The following is a 25,556-nucleotide window of genomic DNA, read 5'->3' on the forward strand; positions in this document are numbered from 1 at the left end:
CGCCTAGTTGCAGAGAATCTGATGCAGTCGTTCCTGCTGGTACAACATCGAAAAATCATAGATGCTTTCAAGGAGTTCTTGGCATCTCAGGGGGAGACGAGCTGTAAAGGCGATGAGTCGAGGACCAAGAGACGAAATGATAGAGACGATGATCCCAATGCATCGAAAGATGCAGGTGGTGAGTTGCCAAGAACTGATCAAGCTCTTGGGACTTCCACAACTCAGTGGGAGTCGACAACTGCAGCTGGTGGTGATGATGTGGTGGTAGTGGACGTAGAGGAGATGGATGATGGTGATGATGATGTACTACCGAGTGATGTGATAGAGAAGATTGGAGAAGAGATTGTGGTTGATAATGAGATTGAAGAGGGAGAGATAGTTAAGGAGAATGTGGAACATGAGATACCAGATGTTGAGAAGATAGATATGAGTCAACAGATTGGAAGTGATGAGACTGAATGGGAAGAGCAGCCTAGATGGAAAGAAGGATAAGCTCAGTGGTTCGTCAAAACGAAGAAACCGGCGGTCCCTACAATGTTTAAGAAGAGTTACAACATTAAAGGCTATGCTGAAGCGAAGAAAGGGATTATTTGCTGGATATATGATGAGCAGTTGAGGCTCTTCGTGATTAAAAGGTATGACGGTGTTCAGTACTTTAAAAAGATGTTGAGATCATTGAATACACTGCCAGAATGTGAACTGAAAGACTTAGCCAGATTGGGATTGATAAACAGAAGTGACGATAATATGGCTAGAATCATTGGGAAGATTGTGTGGAAAGAGAGTATAAAAGAGAAGAAATTTGAGCTGTTGAAACCACAAAAGGGAAAACTTGTTGAAGACAAGGATAGAGGTTTAAGAGCTGATGGAAAACCTTGGATGATTATGAAGTATAAACCGATCCGGTGTTTGAAAGAAGTACCGATGAAACTAATGCCCAAGGATGTGCTTAAAGACCTGAAGTGGTGGTTTGTAGATTGTGAGACAGCTGAGGCAGTGATGGAAGACGAAGATGAACAAGAGCTGCTTAGAGTGTACGATCCGATGCACTTGGTAAACTTATCGCAAGCTGATTTGCAAGTGTTGAATGATAAGAAGATATTTTATATTCCTGCTTGGAAAGACGAAGCGAGGAAATATCAAAGAGTTGTCTCGGTTTGTGTTCGAGAAGGAGTGCATGCTTGAAGATAGAAGATTGAAGATTACTAGACACGTGTTTGAAGCTAAAGAGATGAAGCTACTGCCAAGGGGGAGTCTGTTGGTGCAAGATGTCAGTAGTTCAGTGTCGAGTGTCTGTAATCGTGTTAGTTAGATTTGAGTTTTGTATGTAAGCGAAGTTGCTAACAAGTTCGCTTATATGGGCGAACTTGTTAGACAAGCGAAGTTAGGGACAACTTCGCCTGAACATGCCAGGCGAAGTTGTCGTGTCTATATAAGCAATTTTGTATACGGCTTATTCATTAATAGAGAGTTTATTCGTGTATTCGAGTCAGAGAGTTTGTATTCAGTGATCATAGTATCACGTGTTTACGGTTGGAATACAACGTGTGTTTGGTTATCGTATCGTGTGTTAGCTCGTATTGTTTTCTATACTCGTAACGTCTTACGTAGGGATTCCGCACCTACGTAGAACGCGATATCTCGTGAAGATCCGGCTGGGAACCTACAATTTGTCACGGGCTTCATCCTTTTGCATGCGAGCCTCATCAAGTTGATTTCTCCTTTTCATGTCTTGTTGCATCATCTTAAGCATATCCATGACTTCATTCCCACTTGATGAACTTTGACCCGAAGACCCACTTTGACCACCACCCTTTTGTTGAAATTGATTTTGAAACCCTTGATTGTTCCCATGATGAAAATTTCTTGATTGTTGTATTGTTGGAGAGGAACATAATTTTCTTGATTCCCTTGGAAATTTGGATTGGATTGGGTAGTCGGATTCCCATAACAAAAATATGGATGATTTCTCAACCCGGGGTGGTAAGTGTTTGAGTTCATGTTGTAATTTCTACCACTTCCCCCTTGATCTTGAATCACGTTCACCTCTTCCACTTGTTCTTGACCCACCATGCAAGTTTCCACTGCATGACCCAATTCATTACAATTAGTACAAACATCATATACCTGATTTGTGGTTTGCACCCCTCCATCTTCTACGGCATGCAGTTGTGGTCTCGTAGTAACATGTCTCACTCTTCTTGAAGATTGGGCCTTCTTTTTTGATGTCACCGACAATTGTTCTAGAAAAGCCCAATCGTCTCTCTCATAATTGGTACCAAATGTACCATTTGTGATCGACATTAAATCCCACGCATCCTCCGAATTCAGCCCCTCATGAAAAGCATTCAATAACTCCCAAAGAGCAATACCACTATGAGGACAATTTTTGATCATCATGTTAAACCGTTCGAATGCTTCATGAAACATCTCGCCCGATTGTTGTTGAAAAGTTCTCAAACTCATTCTTGCATCATTGGTCTTTTGAGCCGTGAAAAACTCTTCAAAAAACCTTTGTTGCATATCGGCCCAAGTATAAATCGATGCGGAAGGCAATGTATAGAACCATCTTTTTGCCTTATCTTCCAAGGAAAATTAAAAAAAGTACCAACTTAATATCATCTGATGAGAAACCTTGACCTCCAATCGTGTTGCAAATGGAGTCATACGCCTCCAAATAGAAGTAAGGTTCTTCCGTCACCAAACCATTATATTTTGGTAAACTTTGGAGCGAATTGGTTCTAACCTCAAATGTTCTTCCTTACTGATTTTGAGGAATAACCACCGGAGAAGGGTTATTAGTGATGATTGATTTTGGTACTCTTGGTTGACCCATTGGCCTTTGCACGAGCCCGGAGGTGCAACGTGTTGGGGTTGTGGTGGAGGCATTTGTCTTTGAAATTGTTGCCTTTGTTGTGGAACTTGTTGTTGCATAACCGGTGGTTGTTGTCTAACATACTCTTGAAACGGTTAGGGTTGTTTCCCTTGAGCATATGTAAAAGTCCTTTGATTCCCCACTTGATTTCTATCACCCCCATGTAATACCCTTCCTCTTGATAACCCTCGAACTCCTCTTCGAACCCATCACCATAACCATCACCTTGTGTTCTCAAGGGTTGCATAAAAGTCGGTTGTTGATAGATTGGAGTGGTATGAACTATAGGTGGTTCTTGTTGGTTTAAAGGTGATTGGTTTTGTTGGGATGATGATTATTCAAAAGTAGGGAACAATTGGGAAAAAGGTGGCAATGTTGATGAAGTTTGGTAAGTATATTGAGTACTTGTGTGTAAAGCTGTGTTGGCTAGTTTCATTTCACTAGATGAAGTATGAATGGTGGTAGGAATTGGTGGAGGTGTGGTTGGCACTGTTTGACCCGTAGTCGGAGTTGGTGAATCCATTGTGTTGTTCTATGTAGTAGGAGAACCAATGAGTTTGTTCTCCCGAAGTAGAACTCGGTTACTTCTAAGCATTCGTTCGATTTCAGGATCAAAAACTAGTGGCGATGACTTGTGAGAGCCACCAGTATGCATACACCTGAAAGTACCTGCACATTAACACAACCCGTGTAAACCCGATAATAACAAACAAAAACTACAAAAGTTAACACACGTTGCGCACTACTCCCCGGCAATGGAGCTAAAGTTTGACGTGAGGTCGAAGACTCACTCAAAAATAAACCAAATATAACTAAATAGATAGCAGTAAGTGGGTGTCGAACACAGAGAGTTTGTGGAATGCGTGTTTACTAGTAGCTTTAACAGACAATTAAGTTAAACTAAAATTGCATAAAAAGTAAATTCATATTTTGATTGATTGGATTTAATTAACTAAAAATAAATAAAATAACTTCCCAACAATGATTAATATTAATAAACCGATTAAGAGAAAGTGATCATCCTAGATTTTAGGTTTTAAATCAACACTAATGTTCATTCTTACTAGAAAGAACCACATAGACATAGTTCATGTTTGATTACTTGGTTGTGATAAAAGAAAACTAAGTACTTGGATTAATATAATGCAAGGTTGTTACCCAATTATCAATTAACTAATATTCAACCCTAATTCCTCCCATGATATCTCAATTGCCAATGGCACCAAGAACGTATGGTTTAGATTATGATCAAACACAAGCAACAATTTACAAACAATTATTCAAACACCATAACAACAAAACAAACATTGAAAAGTTATTATTCTAGAAATTCAAGCATAATATAGTGTATCAATTAAACCTTACATCCAAGATGATCACCAATGGAATTAGCCACTCATGGTTTGGTGAATCATCATCACTTCAATTGTATTGATCACAGGAATCAAAGACAAACAAATGATTGCAATTACCCAAAATTAATGTTTTGTACCCCGAAAAATCGCCCTAAACTTGTTCCAAGTGAAAGATATATGAAAAGACACCCCAAAGCCGTCTAAAAAGAGGAAAAAATTCGATAGTTACGACTCGGACCGTGGGCCACGGTCCAGCTACGGTGGCCCGGACAGCCACGGTACGGTCTAGACTGTTTGATTGTTGCTGAGTTGATCGTGGTCCACGGTGATGACCGTGGGACAAAGTGGTCTTCACTTTCAACTTCTTTCTTTTTGTCCATTTTAGTCCCTTGAGTTTTCCTAACCCGTCCAATAACTTCCAAACGTCTGTGTTAGCTCCCAAAAGCTCCTTTTAACCTGAAAATAAGTCGTGTGGCCGTAGTTATCTATTTCTAACAATATAACAATTAAAATATAGATGTTTAAGACATTTACACTCAATTACGGGTCATACACCGATGCACCCGTCATGAGTGACTACTCACCTTATTATTTAGGTGAGTTTAAATAATAAGAATAAAAACCGAAGCTTGAACTTTAATGTGGTGATTGAGCCGAAACGAATGAACCTGAAACTTAGAGACAACAAATATAATTAAAAATGAGAATATTTCAATTCGAATCAGATTAAACGGATATCCAGAACTCAAGTTATGAGATTTTTAAGATTTAAACAAGCTGGTACTGTTCAGAATCCGAACTTTGAGTTGGGAGTCGAGTTCTGACCAATACAATCAAAATTTCATGGTGAACAAAAAAGTCTCCCGACCCAAAAACTAGTTTTGAGCAGAAGATAGAGAAATCGAATAGTCAAATATGTTGACTATTACGCTCTTAAACGGGTCGGGATCAAATTGACCATCGAAACTCCCTCAATCAAGAATATGATTGAGTTATTTTGATTAGGAGATAAAAATCTATGATTTTACAGAAGACAACTTACCTGTAAAATGAATGGAACAAAGAGAATTTCGTGGTCAAATAGTCTTGAAACTTGAAAGTCAACAAAGCCTGAAAGAACTTAAATGATCTTAAAGAAATCAACAATAGATGAAAGGAATTTCGTGAATAAGAGACGGTGGCTTATGTTTTCAGTAATATTTTAGGGTTTTAAGATGTGTTTTGATTAAATAAAACATACCAAAATCGTTTATTAGGTAATTGTTCGTTTAGCGAAACCGAATAATGAAATTATGACAAAATCGGGTCAGTTAACGTAAATATTTCAAATTGTGCAACAAGAAAATGAATGTGGACATGCTATAATATCAGATGACATGACTTGGGCCTCAATTTTCATGATTTGGGTCGGTTTAGGGAAGATTACGCATTAAAAACGAATAAACGAGTAAAAACAAACTAAATCTGCTGCAGGTCTATCCCCGCGCCACGCGGCTTCAAAAGGACTCCCGCTCCACGTGACGCGGCGTGGGGGGGGGGGGGGGGAGTTCCAGACTTTGGTTTTTGGCAAAAGTGGCCCCAAAACTTCTAAAAACGCGATTTTTAGCCGTTTAAAGCGATTTTAAGGGTTTTTAAGCATTATTTGTCGAGTTTGAAAGGTCTGAGGGTGTAAACTAAGTTAAACAAGATTAAATACTAATAAATTCACTATTTTATTGATAGGAAGATCCGAATTATATTCTCAAATCGGGTAAACAAATACAAATACGAAAAATCCGAAATGTTACAAGTTGTGTTTGTGTTCATTTGCTTAGATTGAGATCTAGAATCCTAAAAATTGGTATCAGAGCTATGGATCTCTGAATTTCATCTAATAATCAATTTAGAAACAAAGATCTATGCTCAAATTGTTAATTCTAGTTGTGGATTTCAAAAAGGATCAAAAATCTGTTGAAACTTTATTGTGAGTGAAAAACCAGTTGAATTGAGGGTCATGTCGATTGTAGAAGATCCTCATAATAACGTTTCTACCTACAAACCACCAATGTTGGTTCGAGATCGGTATAACATATGGGCTCAACCATCCGTGCAACCAAAACACTGGTTGTTGGAGATCAGTTGTTCATGAGCTTCATCCCCTGAAACTGTTGATCCATTGAATGAGAACAAAATGATTAGGAGGATCCTAAGGATTATTTTGATCAAGATATACAGAAATTTGAATTGGATGCCAAAGCTCATGCAACGCTTTCCATGGAAATTCCAAATGAAATTTACAGTGGATTAATTCATCATAAGTCTGGTAAGGCAGCAGTATGAAGCATTTTGTCATTTAAGTGGAGAGAGTTTAACTCAAAAATATGAAAGAACTAATTAGTAAATTAGCAATGGTTGATATTACTTTTACAAACTCTGCTCTAAATAACCGATTTTTGATGTCACTTCCTGAAAATTGGGACACTCATACTATCATACTAAGAACTTTCCCAAATTTTCAAGATCCGAGTCTGACTGTTCTCCATGGTATGCTACTCACTTTTGAGAGAGAGAGAGAGATAAGTCAAAAGAGAAAGTTGATCTCAACGGGTAAATCTGTAGGTTCCTAGCCGGATCTCACAGGACTATCTCGTCGTACGCGGGTGCGGAATCCCCGCGTAAAGCGATACGAGTGTTAATAATAATAATACGATGAATAAAAGATAACACGTAACACACGATAATACTTAATAAACGCTGGTATATTGATTACTTCAAACACGTGATAACAAAGGATCACACACTATTACCACGTTACACAGTTCGGCTGAATAAAACCAGAAACCCTTTCTCCATAACATGTAGACAGCGAAGTATATATAGGGCTAGTGATAACTTCGCCCAACGCATGTGGCGAAGTTATCACAACTTCGCTCCACACTAAATTCGCCTAACACAAAGGCGATGTTAATCAATCCTATCAAAACCAAAACGTATCAAACTTAAACGATTACAGACACATGCAAAAACACAAGATATTAAACTACTGACACAATGCACCAACAGACTCCCCCTTGACAGTAGCTTCATATCTCTATTCTTCAAACTCGTGTCTTGTAATCCCAAACATCTCGTGCCACTCGTCTTCAAGCATAAACTCCCTGGCTAACACAAACAGAGACCACCTTCTGTTACTTCTTGTCTTCATCCTTCCATGTAGGAATGTAGAATATCTTCTTATCGATCATTATCACCACTGAGAGACTTTAACATATCTTGAGACATAATCTTCATTGCATCCATGAGTCAGAATCACTCAACACCTTATCATCCAATCAGACCGGAACAAAAGACTCCCCCTGAGATGCAGAATCACTCCCTACTTTTTGATCTCAGCTCACCACCCTTACTGTTACTAGGTTGATTCTGAGGTTAAATTTGCCGAGGGTTTCAAGAGTAAAAATGGTTTGACCAATTTGGACAAAAGTCTGCCTTTTAATAGTAACCCAAGCTTTATTTTAAACACAAACAAAACAAGAAAATAAAGTAATATCAAACAAAATTAATATAAACAGACGGGATCAAATTTCAGTCTTGACGAGAACCTGCATGTTTTAGAAAAGATCCGAACAGGAATCATACTAATTAAGTGGCTGTCACTTAGATCCATGTTCAGTGGTATTATGACATAAAGAAACAGGTTGTAAGCAGGTATAAAACTTAGTATGGTGTTTCATTGCTTCTGTGATACGAATTAGGTTCAATTAAGCTCAAATTTTAGATGGACATCACGTGAGAGATTGTGATGCCTCCTATCTATTCTCAAAGCGTATTTGGCTTTCCCCAAATCACCCCGAGTTGACTTTGACCCTAGTGTCTGATTTAATTTCGAGCACACTTCTTTCTTCAGAGTCTTCTTCCCATTCTATCTTATTTATGAACAACCTTTTTGTAGCCGCTTTCTAGATATTTTGAAATAACTTGAGCTTTAGAAGACTTAATAACTTGATAGACCTTTTTTTTTTGATACACATATGAACATTTACATAACTTATAATTAAAGACAACTGCAAGTCCCGAATCTGGATCACTGCAGACACTCAACACAGAACTTCGCGGGAATCAGAACACTTACGGGCTCGTGTATGACTGTGTAATCACTTTTCTGCCTGTCATTCGGAAAGATATATCTGGAGACATGCACAACTCAGAATGAATCTCCACATTAAATCGAGAAGATTTGGTTTGTATCATTTCTACTTTTACATACCATAGAAAGCTACCATGAAATACAATGACTGATCTAGAGTGTTTTAAGCCTAATAACTTCACCAGTTAGGCACACAAAATCAGTTTATCTATCATTTTCCAAGGTTGGATCAATTTTCTTTTAAACAGCAATTTGAAACTTTTTACGAAGTAATAGACTTGAAAAATTATATCATCTCCCAAAAACAAAAAACTTTTAAATTCTAACGCCCCGAACAAGACAAAGTCATCAGGTAAACGGCTATCCTGAAGATCCAATGGATCAGCCGGACCGACCACATACAAGTATGTGTCCTTCTAACTAAGTATGAACGACTAATTTTAAGCAAAAGAACCAAAGCTCATCATAACCGCCCCGGTCACTTTCAGTCATCCAGTTAATGGCTATCCTCATACTCTACATGTAGAGATAAGGACCAACCGTATCCGAGGATACGTCTTTCAAACTTGAGTAACCGACATAATTTTAAGCAGTAGTGATGGTTTTTTTTTTTAATATATTTTTTTATTTAAAGAAAACTGAAATCAAGGTTACTCAGGATTGATCATCCCATTAAGTTCAATAAGGTTTTGAAAACGGGATCGGTCAAACGCTTTAGTAAACAGATCGGCAAAGTTAATCAGAGAATCAACCTTTGAGTTATGCGTGAAGCTCTCTTCTTCGATAGTTAGCGTCTGAGTGTCCATCCTTTCTCCCATATCAGCGCCTGAAGTACTCTTTTCACTTTCACTTTCAACACTCACTCTTCCTTCTTGTATAACTTTCCAATCACGTAACAATTTCTTGTTACCAAACAAGTGCAGGGAACGGCCACTGTCGACAACCCACCTGTTGTTCACAGTCCTTTCAGACTGTTCCTGCACACTTAAAGAAACGAATTAAAATCTGGGGACCCAAGACCTTCTCGTCTTGGGTTGATTAAAGCTGTTATCCGGCATCCAGTACCTTGGTTGCCCAAAGTCAGTTTGAGAATAGTTTCTATGAGTTCTGAATGGAAAACGTCTAGACGACTGGCTATGAGGCCATCCAAACCTTCATGAATTAGCAGAATTATAACAGTTGGTTTGGTAGTTTACTGGGAAAAAACGAGACTGATTTCTTTGAAATCTTGGATTAGTCCAATGATTGAAATTTGGTGTGTTTACATTCTTACCAGCATCATTCTTAGTATTCGTTTTATTCTCAGTTTTAGGAGGCCTCATATTTCTCGATTTTCTCTGTTTCAGAGGACAATCAGCAACCAGGTGTCCTACTCTGTTGCATCTAAAACAACTTCTGCTCGAACTAGTTTGGTTGAGTTGAACTTTCGTCTCAGAAGTCGTTGCAGATGTCGAGGTAGCGTTACTATCCGTTTGTCTCACATATGGTGGGACGAACGGGTTTAGGGAAGATTTCTTTTCATCAGGCTTATAGTCCTCCCCTCGTTTTAGTAACACAACCTTTTCCTCTATCTTATCCAATTCAGATGAATTGTCTGAATTTGACGAGGCAGAAGTAGAGACAGAGCTAGTGACATTAGAACTTGGCTTTTCACTCTTAATAACTTCTTTTTCTTTAGCATAAATATTTATAGGAACCGTCTGACTAATCTCAACAATCTCAGATTGCTGATTACTAGGATTAAAAGTATAGTTGTGGCTGTATGGTGGTGGAACCTCAGAAAAACCAATTCCCCCTTTGTTAACCCGGGAACGTTGAACACTTATGATGTGATCTAACATTGCAGATGAGTTTCTGAATTGTTCAATTTTTCTGTTTAGTTCCACCACTATTACCTGGTAATCAGCTACCTGTTTATCCTTTTCAGCTATTAGTTTGGTCTTTTCTTATAACACTTCATAGCTAAGATCAATCTGATCAATTTTTTCAGCTAGAGCAGCCTTAAGACTTCTGATATCTTTTTCACTTGCTTTTATCTTTACCGAGTAACCGTTTTCTTTAGTTTTAGAATAGTGATGATCTTCTTTTAATGTTTTAAATTGAGTATCCAAACTAATATACTGATCATTTAATGTTTTCAATTGTTCAGACAGATTATCACATTGTTCACAATGAATTTCAGAACTTACCTCGGAGAGCTGATCATTCACTTCTGCCATGTATGCTTGATCTTCTATCGTCTCTCTCTCAATTCCTTCAGCTATGATGTTTACCAAGTTGGCTTGTTCGAGTACCTCCTCAACCTGTATGTTCCAGTTATAACCCCCGTTCTGTTGTGACACCATAGCTCTATTCTCACTACCATTCCCATTCTGTTGAGCAGGCTTGTTCTGACTCCTTTCAACCCTTTCATTCTTGCATTCCTTTGCGAAATGACCATTCTGTAACAACGAACCTTTGATTTATCAAATCCCGGTCTCTCACCAACAAACTTTCTACCCGTTTTCTTCATAAATCTTTTCACCCTTCTGACTATCATGGCCATCTGCCATTGCAGATCCATCTCTTCTAGATCATCAGCATCAATCTGGTCGTAGTCTTCATCTAGAGTTGCAGGGTCGACTATTTTACCCTTAATATAATTTTCATAAGAAGCGATGAAGGATGCATAAAGAGCAAATTGTTGTTCTGCTGACTTCACACTCATGGGCATATTTGAATAATTATTACTTGGAGCATTTGTTGAGAAACTACCAGTCTGTGGTTGAGGATTTGTTGAATTATTACCTCCTACTACAAAGCATACGTCACCATCCATATTGAGAGAAACGTGTCCATCTGACGAGGAGTTTGGTTCCCCCTTTGAATAATAAGCTGAGGATTCTGATCTCGAACTTGAGCTTGGATTAACCTTAGCACCATACATTCCCGGATCCTGAACCTGATCAGTTGGTCTCTTTTCTAGCCATGTTGAGTTCGAAATTTCGTAACTTATTCACCACAGTCTCTAAGTCAACCTTATCAAAATCCTTATCTTCTCTCATCAAAATAGTATACATCTCCCATTTCGGTGGAAGAGCATCTAGAAGCTTCTCAACGATCTCTTCTTCCTTGTATTCAATTGAGTAATTGTTTAGTTCGGTCATCAAATGATAATATTTGGTGATGATATCATCAAGTGACTCATTTTTCAAATACTTGAATACAGAAAATTGTGTCTTCAGCAGCTTTGTTTTTGAAGTATGTATACCCACATTACCTTCATATCTGTTCTCTAATGCTTCCCATAACTCTCTAGCAGTCTTATATTTCTTGAAAGTGTGAAGAATCTCTTGTGGAAGTGCCATGGTTATCGCTGCATGAGCTTTACTTTCAGCTTCATACATCTTCTTTTCATTATCTTCCATTTTACTATACTTTTTGATCTGTTCACGACCCTCAAATTCGGATGTTGGTGGAATATACCCGTCTTGAATGCACACCCACATTTTCGCGTCTTGATACTTGACATATTGTTCAAAACGATCCTTCCAAGAGACAAAATCAGTACCCTTCAACAGTTTTGGAGCTTTCGTTGCAGACCCCGCTTCAACTTCCATTTTTACCAGTTCTGTAATGTTTAAAGAGGCCATTATTGAAATAATACCAAAAACACAAGGTTTTAAAAGGAGTCTTATGCCAACAGTACACTCTAAGCGAAGTTATAATAACTTCGCTTAGCTCAACTTCGCTTCTCCTTCTAACTTCGCCTAGACTATAAGATTACCCACTTTAACTTCGCCTACTTATATCTTCGCCAAAAAGTAATAACTTCGCCAAAGACTAATAACTTCGCAGAAACCCTACAAGTTTGTGACGGCAACTTCGCTCGAAGAACGTATGTTTCTACAGTGGCTTATGTTGAATGCGATGGATGCGATGGATGATTAGGAGGTATATTTGATGAGCGAAAAGTGACAAGTGACAAAAATCAGGGTTTTTCAACGCAAACTCGTTCCACGAATAATCGAACGAAACGATTCTTAACACTCGTGTGATAATCCCGAACCACACAATCACGAGCAAAAGCTCTGATACCAATTGTCGGTTCCTAGCCGGATCTCACAGGACTATCTCGCCGTACGTGGGTGCGGAATCCCCACGTATAACGATACAAGTGTTAGTAATAATACGATGATGATCGATACGATAAAGCAGTAACTCACGACACACGATAATACTAATAAATGCGATAATATTGAATATCCAAACACGTGATTACAAGGTATAACCACACAAAACCCATTCAGTCGTACTAATGACCAAAACCTTCTACATAAAATGTAAACAGCGAAGTATATATAGGGCTAGTGATAACTTCGCCCAACACATGTGGCGAAGTTATCACAACTTTGCTCCACACTAAATTCGCCTAACACAAAGGCGATGTTAATCAATCATATGAAAACCAAAATGTATCAAACTTAAACGATTACAGACACATGCAAAAACACAAGATATTAAACTACTGACACAATGCACCAACAAAATCAGTTGATGATTTTACTATTGGGTCAACACTTCTATGTCAAGATACTCAAACTAACCAAACTGCAGACCAAGGTTATGACAACTGGTATTGGCTCAGCAGTTGAAAACCAAGCATTTTTTGTTCAAGAGAAATCTCCTCACGTGTCTGACAATCTATCATTTATTATGTAAGATTTGAAACACATAGATCTAGTTGATTTGAAGGAAATGGAAATTCTAAAACCTTTGGCATTATTGATAATTAGAACAAACAAATTTACAAGAGGATAAGAAGGAAATTCCCAGGAATCAACAATACGAAAAAAGTGGTTTATGACAATGGGAAAATGACTTGTCATAAATGTGGCAGGATATGACACTTTGCTAGAGAATGCAGAACTGTGTTACAGCCTAGTCCTAATCAAGTCCAACCTTTAATAACCTATCCAAGTTCACCTCTTCATCCTCATTCGAAAAAAACAAAACTTCATTAACCATTCCACAGCTCACTTTGCTCAAACATAAGCAATGCCAAATATTGTTCTCATTATCAGTATCAGTATGCACTAACACCTCAACCCATGCAGCAAATGCAATTTGTTCAACCTCCTTTCATCTCACCCATCAATAAACAAGTTCAACCTACTATGGTCACCACACCTGGACCATCCTCTTCAAGCCATGACAACACCAAAACAAGTTTCTTCACACAAAAATTTGTAAACTGGAGCAGTTTGCCTGAAGAGATGAGCACAAAAGATCTTGCTCTTGTGGTTATTAATGTGGAATCAATTGATGAATAGGAGGTGAAGAAAAATTTCAATAATGAAATCATGTAAGTGCTGATAACAAGTGATACAACAGCAGATACACAAACTGCTGAAGACAAAGCACTTAAAACTGCTGCTGATGAGGCCTTACATCTTTGAAGAATCAAATATAGAGAACAGCCCTTACATTCGGCCTACTGATTATGTGCAATCTGCTGGTAAGGGATCTAAGGGACGTGTAACTACTGATGCTCAAACAACTGATATCCAAAATGAACTTCCTTATTCCACTTTTGGAAGTCCATCAGTTGTTTCTCAAAGCAGTTGTTTACCTCCAATGCTCCACCATTAACAACTGACACTTCATCCAGCCCATAAGAGACATTGTTCATCAGTAGTTTTACCATAAACTTCCTCAAAAACCATAAGAGAAATTGTTCCTTATGTGTTTCATCCAGCCCATACTCAAGAACATATCATTGGTTATACACAGCAAGGTGTTCTCACCAGAAGTCAACAAGAAAATGTTTATTTCTTTGTTGGATTTCTATCTCAACTAGAGCCAACGAAGTATCAAATTGCTTTAAGAGATAATAGTTGGGTAGAAGCTATGCAAGAAGAACTCATACAGTTCATAAAGATGCATGTTTTGAAAGTATGCCCAAGACCAGAGTGCAACACCTATTGGAACAAAATGGGTATTCAGGAACAAGACTGATGAAAGAGGGGTTGTTATAATAAACAAGGCAATTTTAGTAGTTCAAGACTATCTGCAAGAAGAGGACATTGACTATGAAGAAACCTTTTCACATGTTGCAAGACTTGAAGCTATCAGGCTGTTTCTTACATATGCAACCACTCATAACATCAAGGTGTACCAAATGGATGTCAAAGGAGCCTTCCTTTATGGTGACTTTTAAGAAGAGGTATATGTTGCACAACCACCAGGGTTTGAAGATGCTTTCAATCCACACTTTGTCTACAGATTAAATAAAGCACTTTATGGACTCAAACAAGCTCCAAGAGCCTGGTATGACAGACTTTCCTCATTTTTTATTTCAAACCACTTTAAAAGAGGACATCATATTTGGATCCACTAATCCAAAATTATGTGATGAATTTACAAAGTTCATGAAATCTGAATTTGAAATGAGTATTATGGGTGAGTTACAATACTTTTTGGGCTTGCAAGTCAAACAAACTAAAACATGAATTTTTTTACATCAATCAAAATATGTTAAAAAATATTCTTGAAAAGTTTAATGTCTGATTGCAAAGCAAGTTCCAAACCCAGGAGCAAAATTGATCCTTTAACACCTGATGAAACTGGTGAATATGTTGATCAAACCTTGTATAGATGCATGATTGGATCTTTAACGTATCTAACTGCATCTAGGCCTGATATAATGCATGAAACTTGTGTTTGTGCAAGATATCAAGCTTCATCAAGGGAATCTCACTTAAGTGTTATCTAAAGGATATTTAGATACCTCAAAGGTGTACCTACCTTGGGTATCTGGTATCCATTCAGCAGAAAAACCTAGTTTGTTGGTTTTGCAGATAGTGATTATGCAGGACGTCAAGTGACAAGAAAATCAATATCTGGAGGATGTCATTTCTTTGTAGATGCATTGGTGTCTTGGCAGAGCAAGAAGTAAACTACTGTTTCAAACTCAACTGCTGACGCATAGTATATTGTTGCTACAAGCTACACAACTCAATTACTTTGGTTACAAAACCAATTACTGGATTATGGGATAACAGCTTTAAAAATTCCTTTGAAATTGGACAGTGAAGCTGCTTTGAACATCATCAAAAATCTAGTTCAGCATTCAAAGACTAAACACATTGAGATCAGACATCACTTCATAAGAGATTGCTATGAAAAAAGTTTGATTTCAACTAAAAATCAGTTAGCTGATGTGTTTACAAAAGCACTTGATTCAGCAAATTTTCAAAAACTGATTTTCAGATTAGGAATGTTAAATCTTTGAATTATCATTTTTACCAACTCAAAATAGTTATTTTCAACTGACTTTTGGTAATAAAATGTATTCAAAAATTTTCAAAAAGACTACGTGTACATCTCTTGATGTATAATACAATGGAAAACTGCTGTTTTCAAAAATACTGATCAATTTTCCTTTAAACTATTGATCAATGTTTTAAAAAATACTATTATTCTAAAACTATTCTTGTGAAAAAACAATGAAAACAACTGTTTAAAACATTTGTTTTGTAAACTACTGATATAAATCAGTAGTTTTCAAAAATACTGATCAGTTTAATTCAAAACTACTAATTTGAGACAAACAACAGATGTTTCATTTTTCCAACAATTATTTGGTTTTACTAGCCGTTGTTTCAATAGAACAATGGTTTCAATGATAACTGATGTCGCGTGCGATGTATTGAAAAAGCTTGTTAGATTTTCTAAGGGTTTGTTTCACACAATGTCGAGTTTTAAATTTATAAAAATTATTTTTATCTTAACTAAACCACACACAAATAGGCAAGTGTAACTATCATTTATGTAGTATAGTATAGATAAGAACCAAGTAACGATCAACAGGCACACTTGTTTGATTTTTACTACTAAGTCTTTGTACTTATTTTAACCGAAAGTAAACATCATAGTAGTTTTTGGTTTGACAAGGAAATTTTAAAAGAAATTTGAAAGCATAAATTAAAAACAATATTTTTTAATTTTTATATTTTTAGAGAGATAAACAAGGATAAAAGTGTATCATCTTGGTTAAAACTCCTCTTAACTTGGTTTAACCATTAATTAGTTAAACATGTGATTATAAGCTTGCTTTGGTAATTAAATGTGGGAATAACACCTTATTCCTAAGTCATGTTATTCCATGATACTTAAAGAAAGAGATATGCATAACTTCATGATCTCCACTAAAACATCATTTTATGTAAGAAAGTGGTTTATATTAAGTATTCATGAAATAACTTACTTTAAAGATTAGACAATCTCTTAAATTACTATGTGAATTGTCCTTGATATTTTAGTAAAAATAACCTTTGTAATATACTTAAAATACCAATTAAGGTTAATTAAATTGTAAATGATTAATCTTAAATTACCATGTATTAACTCACACAACTATTGGACAATTATAGAACTCATGTAATAACCATCCAAAAGTTGTTTAAAATAGGTTATATTGCACACTCACTTGTCTAGTAATTAACCGATTTTAGTGGATTAATATTAACAATAGGTTTTCACAACATTGTCAACATTCCAATTTTAAGATGATCAATTACTACTAGTACTTCATTTGGTCCATGTTCATATTAGGATTTATGTTTTTTTCTCAACCAAGTCCTTACAAGAATGACAGTTCCTCGGCTTATCATCAAGCTCGGTACTTGGTGTCTCTTTTAATGTTTATTATCCAAGGCCTCACAAGAGTGGCAGTTCCCCGGCTTGTCGTCAAGCTCGGCACTTGGTGTATCTTTTAAGAGTATTTTAACATTCCTCATCAAGTGATAATTACAACATAATCTTTACTTTTTATAAACCAATCACATGTTTGACCAATATTATTAAACTTTAATTAAGATTCATTATACACCAAGATGATACTAGAAAAGTTTAGCCAATATTAAGCATATTGTTATACATCAAAGTATAGATACAAACATGATCAAATTAAAACAATCTAACCAATTTGGATGACTAATCTTTGATGCTAATGGCTTCTTCCATGAGCTTAATCTCCTTGATCTTCAAAGGGTAGATGGATGGGATGATTCCCATATTAATGGTGGTAAAAGAGAGTGTGTGGAGTGTATTAAGTGTTCCTCCAAGTCCATTGAATGTGGTGGATGAGCATTCAATTTATAGGTTGAGCTGGGCTCTCAACACGGCCTGTGTTGAGTTGGGGACGACCGTGTTGATCATCTTGTCTTATTTTATTTTATTAAATCCTCGTTGTCAGGTGGTACATTAGGAGAGAGGACACGACCGTGTTGATCTCTGGGCATGGCCGTGGTGAGTCTGTAAATATCATTTTTTGTCTTTTTCTCTTGTACTATCAACATGGGCGTGTTAAGAGTCAACATGGGCCATGCTGAGCTTCAGAATCTTCTATTTTGTCTTTTCCTCTTGTATCTTCAACACGGGGTATGTTGGTGTCAACATGGCGATGTTGTAACTTCTGAGTTTTGTCTTTTCCTGGTATGCTCTTAACGTGGCCATTCCTTGCTTCACTATGGGGTGTGTTGAGTCAACTTTCACAGTTTTTCTTCATTTTTCTTTGTATATCAGCGTGTTTTATTCTTTTGGGTTATATTTACCTAGAAATATAAATTATAAGCATTATTGGTTATTTATTTTTATATAATTGTCGATATTACGCCTATTTGGAGATATTTTAGTGCTGAAAAGATGTATAAATTTATACACATATCAGTAACTTTTAACCACCCACTTGCTTAAACCACCTAAAACTTCCCCAATCATAGCTTACCTTCCATAATCATCTTTCTTAATTCTAAAGAAAGCCTTTACCTATATTACACCTCATCATCTGCCAGTGTGTTGAGTCAAGAAATTGACCTAAGGGTAGATTGTTGAGTTAAAGATTTGACCTAAATGAAGTACATGGAAGATTGCAATCTTCTCAACCTCCTCAGAATTTGCTAAGTATGGATCCGGGAACACCTTAGCCGGGTATGATATTTTGCCTACCGGGCAAGGTTTACTTCAAGTAGTCTTCTTTAGTGGCTATCCGAGCAAGGTTTACAAATTAGTGTATTACCTGGCAAGGATCACTAGTTTATGTAATTCCGAGCAAGGTTCACTTTGTCAAGCAAGTATGTTCTTCATAGCCAAGTAAGGTTCTCTCCCGAGTATGCTTTTGGCTAACCAAGTCCATGATGCCAAGTAAATGGAAGACCGGGCAAGGTATTCATTAATAATATTGGTCCGAACAAGCTTGATGATTTATTGGAATATCTCTAAGTAATGTCGGGCAAGGTTCAACTCAAGCAAGGAACAGTACCTACGAGTACACTTTGCAAATAAGTTATTTCATAGCAAAGAGTTGAAATGGACCATTGAAGAACAAGGTTGCTCGTAAGGGTTTGTCGGGCAAAGTCTGGCAAAGTCAAGAAGACTGAAGTCTACCCGGTGAGTATTTTACTTGGTAAAATACTCTTCAAGTAAATTCTACCCGGAAACTGATCACGGGCACACTTCTAAGATTACCAAGTCCCAAGGATAGCAGAGTACACAGCCTACTCAGAGAATGAAGACTGTTGTAAAGCCTACCCGGAAGACTTGTTTTACACTTAGTTTATTTTGAATATGTAATTTGAATATGTATGATTGTATTTAGTGTTTCTAGAAGGAATGACAGCTGTCCTAGGTTGGCATGCCTATAAATAGAATGTTTAGGGCAAGCCGCCAAGGAGAAGAGAGACACACGAGAGACACACAGATAAGGATAGACAGACACATTTATTGAGAGAGAATATTGTGTGACGGCTGTCCTAGGATTCCTTAAACCCTAAATCGATTATCCACTTTGTATGATGAAAATTATATAAATGGAAATCTTTTGAGTGAATCCTGTGTGTGCTTTCTACTTTTGATTATTAACTGCAACTATCATGTTTGTTATTGATTCCGCCTATAACAAACATTAATCTTTCTAAATATAGCAACCCGTCATTAACTCTCTTGTCGACACATTAATCTGTGTGAGTTATGACATGATTAAGTAAGATCCAGCTGAAATCGGGGACCTGACAAGTGGTATCAGAGCTGATTACTGCTATTTTGGAAAGATTGTTGCTGATTGAAGATTTGAAGAAGAATGACGTAAGCAGACCACTGTTCCATTGATTTGTGACGTCATCAGCTCTGTTTTGCATTTTTCTTTCAGATCTGCAATTTACCGGTGTTTTTCCTTCCTTATTTCAATTAAAGTTTTAATCTTTATATTTAAATCTTGTTCTTAACAATTCAGACACATCAGATCTAAGCATTCTGTTTTCAGATCTGATTATTTTGAAACTCTGGTTTTATAAGGAAACTGATTTTTGATTTCTCAAAATGTCTGGATATGAGGAACAAGAGATGTCTACTAACAAGATTCCTAGATTGTCTGGACAGGAAAATTTCACAAAATGGAAAGTCTTGTTTGAAGCAGCCGTTTGCTACAATGATGTTGATATGTGGAACTCCATCAAGAATGGTCCACAAGGGGAAGTTGCAGAAGGTGCAAATCAGGCATCAACTGCTTCTGTGAGAGAAAGAATGAGAAAGGTGGATGACAAGGCTTTAGCTATGTTGAAGCTAGGTCTGTCTTGGGAGATACACACCAAGGTTGCACATCATCCCAATGCTAAGGCAATATATGATGCAATACTTGAAATGTTTGAAGGAAATGTTGAACTCAAGAACATCAAGAAGCAGAGATTGAAGCAACAGCTAGAAAGATTCAAGTATAAAGAAGGAGAAAGGTTGAAATCAATTCTAGAGAGGTTTCTGGGAATTATGAATGAGCTCAGAACCACAGACTATGTCATGACTGATTTTGATCTCAACACAAAGCTGCTCAACTCTATGCCAAAAGAATGGTATACTGCCTGCAAGTTCATCCTCACAAAGCACAACTTCAATGAGCTAAAAGTAGATGACGTAGTGTGTTTTCTTCAAGCTGCTGAGATAGAAATGATAGAAAATGTAATGATAAGGGAGGAAAGACCCTGCTTCAATGTTTCAAATGCGTTGATTGCACCTATGGGAAATCTGACTACCAAGAATCAACAGCAGATTCCTATCATTGAAGAACCTGTTGAACACAATTCTGATACTCCAAAATCATTTGTTGGTGTTAGCACAAGCAATCAAGGAAACCAGCAAAGATTCAATGTTCAACTGATTGATGACACTGACTCAGCCTCTATGGCAAATGGGAATGTTCCTCATACTGGTACAGGACATGGTCAAAGCAATGATACATAGGCTTTGCTGTCTATGTTTACTGAGTCATATAATGCATTTGTTGCAAAGAACCTAATCCACACAAGTGTAGTGCAAGATGATTTAGAGCAGATAGATGCTGATGATTTGGAGGATATGGATTTGAAGTGGCAAGCTGCCATGTTATCTTTGAGAAGTAAGAGGTTGTATAATTGGACTGGTAGATCTCTGGTTTCTGGACCAAATGAATGAATTGGATTTGACAAGTCTTAGGCAATCTGTTATAATTTCCAACAACCAGGACATTTTGCAAGAGAATGCAACTTGCCAAGGAACTATCAGATGAATCAATTCCAGAATCAACAGCCTAGAGGTCAACAGCAATACCAGCAAAATCAGCAAAGAAACAACAACCAAAACTTCAATAACAACTTCAATCCCAACAACAACTACAATCCCAATTTTAATAACTTTCAGCCTCAAATGAATAATCTGAATCAAGGAATGCAACAGAATCAAGGTTTTCAAATGAACAACAATCAAAACCTTCTAGTAGTTCAAAATGTTCCAAACAACACTGTTCCAGCAAACCAAAATCAACCAAGAAATCAAGGATATGTGGCAGTAACTACACAAATGAAGGTAACTTTGACTGGACCAATCATGAAGAAGACATTGCAGATGATATCAAGAGGGCAAATGTGACATTCATAGCCATAATTGAGAAAGAAGCTGGATCATCATCTCAGGTACACTCTGCTCCTACTTTTGATTTAACTGAAGTTATCAATGAACTAAAAATGAAAGTAGGCAAGCTGTAAAGTGAGTGTTTAAGAAACAAAGTATCATCAATGCATATGAGGCCAGTGAAATGGTGAGTGAGGAAAGAATAAAAAGTTTAGAAGAAGACTGTGTAAAAAGTTACAGAGCTCAGAAAATATTCACCACTGAAATTGATGGGTTGAAGAACATGGTTTTAAAAGAAAAGTTACAGAACACAAAATTGCAAGTTGACAATGAATTCTTGAAGAACTTGGTTTCCACTGGAAACATCTGTGGAATTCTAAACCAAGCTAGAGAAAAGGACAAATACAAAGCAGTAACACCACCATTCAACAACAACATTATGTCAAAAGTTGATAAAGAGAAAAGAAATGCATATCTACAACAATTCAAAGATGTCTTTCAAGACAAAGAAGAACTTGTAGATTTGTGCAAAAATGTTGAAGTGAGTGAAGAAGGAGAGTCTGTTGTGAAAAAAGAACTGAAAGAAGAAAAGTCAATTGGTGTTCAAGTCTCTGAAGATGACCTTGAGTCAATTGACTTGAATCAAGATGACTTGAGTGATTTGAGTGATCAAATTACTGAAGAGGAACTTAAAGATACTGAAAGAGGAAGAAGATACAAGAAGCCAGAATCAGTTGATAAACTTCCAAAGTATCCACCAGTCACACCAAGAATGAAGAAACAGAATGAAAGAATGAAGAAAGAACATGTATCATTTGACATATGTGAAAGGAAAAAGGTAAACTACAATGCTGTAAGGCCTCCAAGCCAAGAAGTATTGGAAAGGATAAAGCAAAACAACAAGAAAAGAGTGAAAGAAGATGTAAATGTTGAAAACTTTATTCCAGTTTACCCCATTTTCTCAAGCATTGAAGATTTTGACATTGGAGAAGTAGAAACAATAGAAGAATATGAAAAGAGGAAATCAAGACAAAGGGAAAACATTGAGGAAGAACCCTTGAGTATAAGAGAAATTGTTTTTGTGAAAGGGAAAGTGGAAAGAAGTGACAAAAGAATAACTGAATTTGTTCCCTTCTCAATTGATTTTGACAGTTTAAAATCTAAAAAGACAATTGGAGTTGATCCACCAAGACCAAGTGAAAGGTTCAAGAAACTAAAAGAGCATGAAGTATTTAAAGGAAAGGTTTGGTGCAAGAAGTGTGATGAATATGGTCATCATACAGACTCCTGTGATGAAAGACTCAAATTCAAACCTTTTCATGTCCCAGATGGCACAAAGTATGGACAAGTTTGTGAAGAAGAAGTAATAAAAAATAAGAGCTAAGGGAATTCACTGAAAGCAAAGAAACATGTGAACAAACCTGTTAACAAGAGTAAACCTCAAGTGAAGCATGTAAAACTGTTAAGAAGGGATCTCAACTCTTAAGAACAATCACAAAAAGGGACACACAATCTGTCAAATCTGAGAGTTCACAAGGATCATCAAGCAGTGAAAAGATAAGAAGAAAGGATGCATATCCAAGAAAGAAACCAACTGAACTCACTGGTGATGAGAAGTTTCTGTTAAAGCATGGATTTGAACCACAAGGTTTTCTTTGAGGAAGTTTCTGTTAAAGAAACCTAAAACAGAAACAAAGTTTGAGGAAGTTACTGATGTGAGAGATTACTGTGAAAAGAAGTATTATGTGATAAGGGAGAGTGATACTGACCCTAATGAGCATCAGAAATCAACCTCATTAGTTAAAACCCCAAAAGAGTGTGGATATGAAACAGATAATTCAGATAATCTTGAAATCACACATGAAGATCCTGAACCAACAACACTCATTTCCGAAGCTGTGTCTGAAACTGAATCTGATGAGCTGCAAGTTGATAAGGCTTGCACTTCATCACTCAACTAATCAAAATTTCTTTGTATGTGCAGGAACAATCCACTCCTCTCAATGACATATGGTACATGGATAGTGGATGTTCTAGGCACATGACTTGTGACAAGAGATCTCTTGTCAACTATGAAGAAAAGTATGAAGGTCATGTAGCTTTTGGGAGTGATGAGAATGGTGGAAAGATTGTTGGAAAAGGAATCTTAACAAATGGGAAAGTCTCATTTGATAATGTATTTCATGTTGAAGGTCTTCAGTACAATTTGCTAAGTATATAATAAATGTGTGACAAAGGATACAAAGTCAGTTTTGATGATTCCCACTGTTTCATTTTAAAACCTGAGTTTGTGATTCCACCTGAAATGATTATGATGATGACACCAAGAAATGGCAACCTATATGAATTGAATATGAAAGAAGCTGTTTCAAGAGGAGGTACATGTTTTGTTTCCAAAGCCACTGAAAATGAGTAAAATTTATGGCATAGGAAACTGTGTCATGTGAACTTGAAGAACATGAATAGACTTGTCAAAGGTGAGCATGTCATAGGCTTACCTACAAGAGAGTTCAAATTGGAAGATCATTGTAGTTCATGTCAAAAGGGAAAACAACACAAATCTACTCATAAGTCAAAACTCATCAATTCGATTGATCAAGTACTTGAATTACTTCACATGGATCTCTTTGGTCCTATGAGTGTACCAAGTATTGGGAAGAAAAGATATTGTCTGGTGATCATTGATGACTATTCAAGATATAAGATATATTTGGGTTTATTTCCTAAGTACCAAGGATGAGACTGCAGAGTTGATTAAAGGTTGTGTAACAATGATTGAAAACAAGTTGAATAAGAAAGTGAAGATGATGAGAAGTGACAATGGCACTGAGTTCAAGAATGGAGTTATGCAAGAATTCTGTGAAACAAAAGGAATACAACAACAATTCTCAGCTCTTAGAACTCCTGAACAAAAAGGTGTTGCAGAGAGAAGAAACAGAACTTTGATTGAAGTAGCAAGAACCATGCTAGCAGATGCTAACTTGCCTGTCACTTTTTGGGCTGAAGCCATAAATACAGCCTGCTATGTTCAGAACAGGGTGCTTGTAAAGAAAAGGCATAACAAAACTCCTTATGAAATTTTCAACAATAGAAAGCCTTACATCAAGTTTTTCAAGCCCTTTGGATGCAAATGTTTTCTTTTGAACACAAGGGACTATTTGAACAAGTTTTAAACAAAATCCCTGGACTATTTCTTTGTTGGATATTCTACACACTCAAAAGCCTACAGAGTTTATGTGAAAGACCACTTGAGTGTTATAGAATCATCTGACATTATTTTTAATGAAAATCAATTCAATACAGTTGATGGTGCATCATTGTTTTTTGATCATGAGAAATTGATTAAGTCCTTCAAGATTTATCCTGAAGACTTTGATGAAACTTTCTACAAGACCAGTGAAGTTAAAGAGAAAAAGAAGAAATCATTGGACTTGGAAGAATTATGGAAGAAGGTTGCTAGAAAAGAGAAAGAGTATACTTTTGTGAAGAATTCCTCATGGAACACTGATGAACCTGATCATGCTGAGCACAATCAAAACAATCCAGATGTACAGAATGATCAATTTCAAAATAAGGGTGACACAAGCAACCATGCAAGTGGAGAAGAAGTCGCCTCTACTGCAAGATTTCAAGATCTATTTCAAAGATTGAACTTAGAAAACAATGGTGCATCTACTTCAGGACAACATAATGATGAAGCACCAGAATTTCATGATGCAGTAACTGATTTGATCAATGAAAATCTTGACACAAATTTGTCTACAGATATGATTTTACAAACTCCTTATGTGGAAAAGAATCATCCTTATGAAAACATCATTGGAGATTTGCATGAAAGAGTTACAAGAAGTCATTCTGAAATTGCAAACATCTGTCTTTACTCCTGCTTTCTATCCCAAATAGAGCCAAAGAACATTGCTCAAGCACTAAAAGATAATAGTTGGGTAGAAGCAATGCAAGAGGAACTGCCACAGTTTAGAGACCTACATGTGTGGGATCTTGTTGATAAGCCATATGACAGATATGCTATAGGAACCAAATGGGTTTTTAGAAACAAAAGGGATGAAAGGGATTTGGTGATTAAGAATAAGGCTAGACTTGTAGCACTGGGATGTCTTCAAGAAGAAGGAATAGATTTTGAGGAAGTCTTTGCTCCTATTGCAAGACTTGAGGCTATCAGGATTTTCTTGCATATGCTGCTTTAAAGAACATTAAAGTGTTCCAGTTGGATGTTAAGTCTGCTTTCCTAAATGGAAAGATTGATGAAGAGGTGTATGTAGCT

Source organism: Bidens hawaiensis, unplaced genomic scaffold (genome assembly GCF_021521415.1).
Source record: "Bidens hawaiensis isolate Kalapana, Puna unplaced genomic scaffold, B.hawaiensis_p1.1 tig00003544_1, whole genome shotgun sequence".
NCBI lineage: Eukaryota > Viridiplantae > Streptophyta > Magnoliopsida > Asterales > Asteraceae > Bidens > Bidens hawaiensis.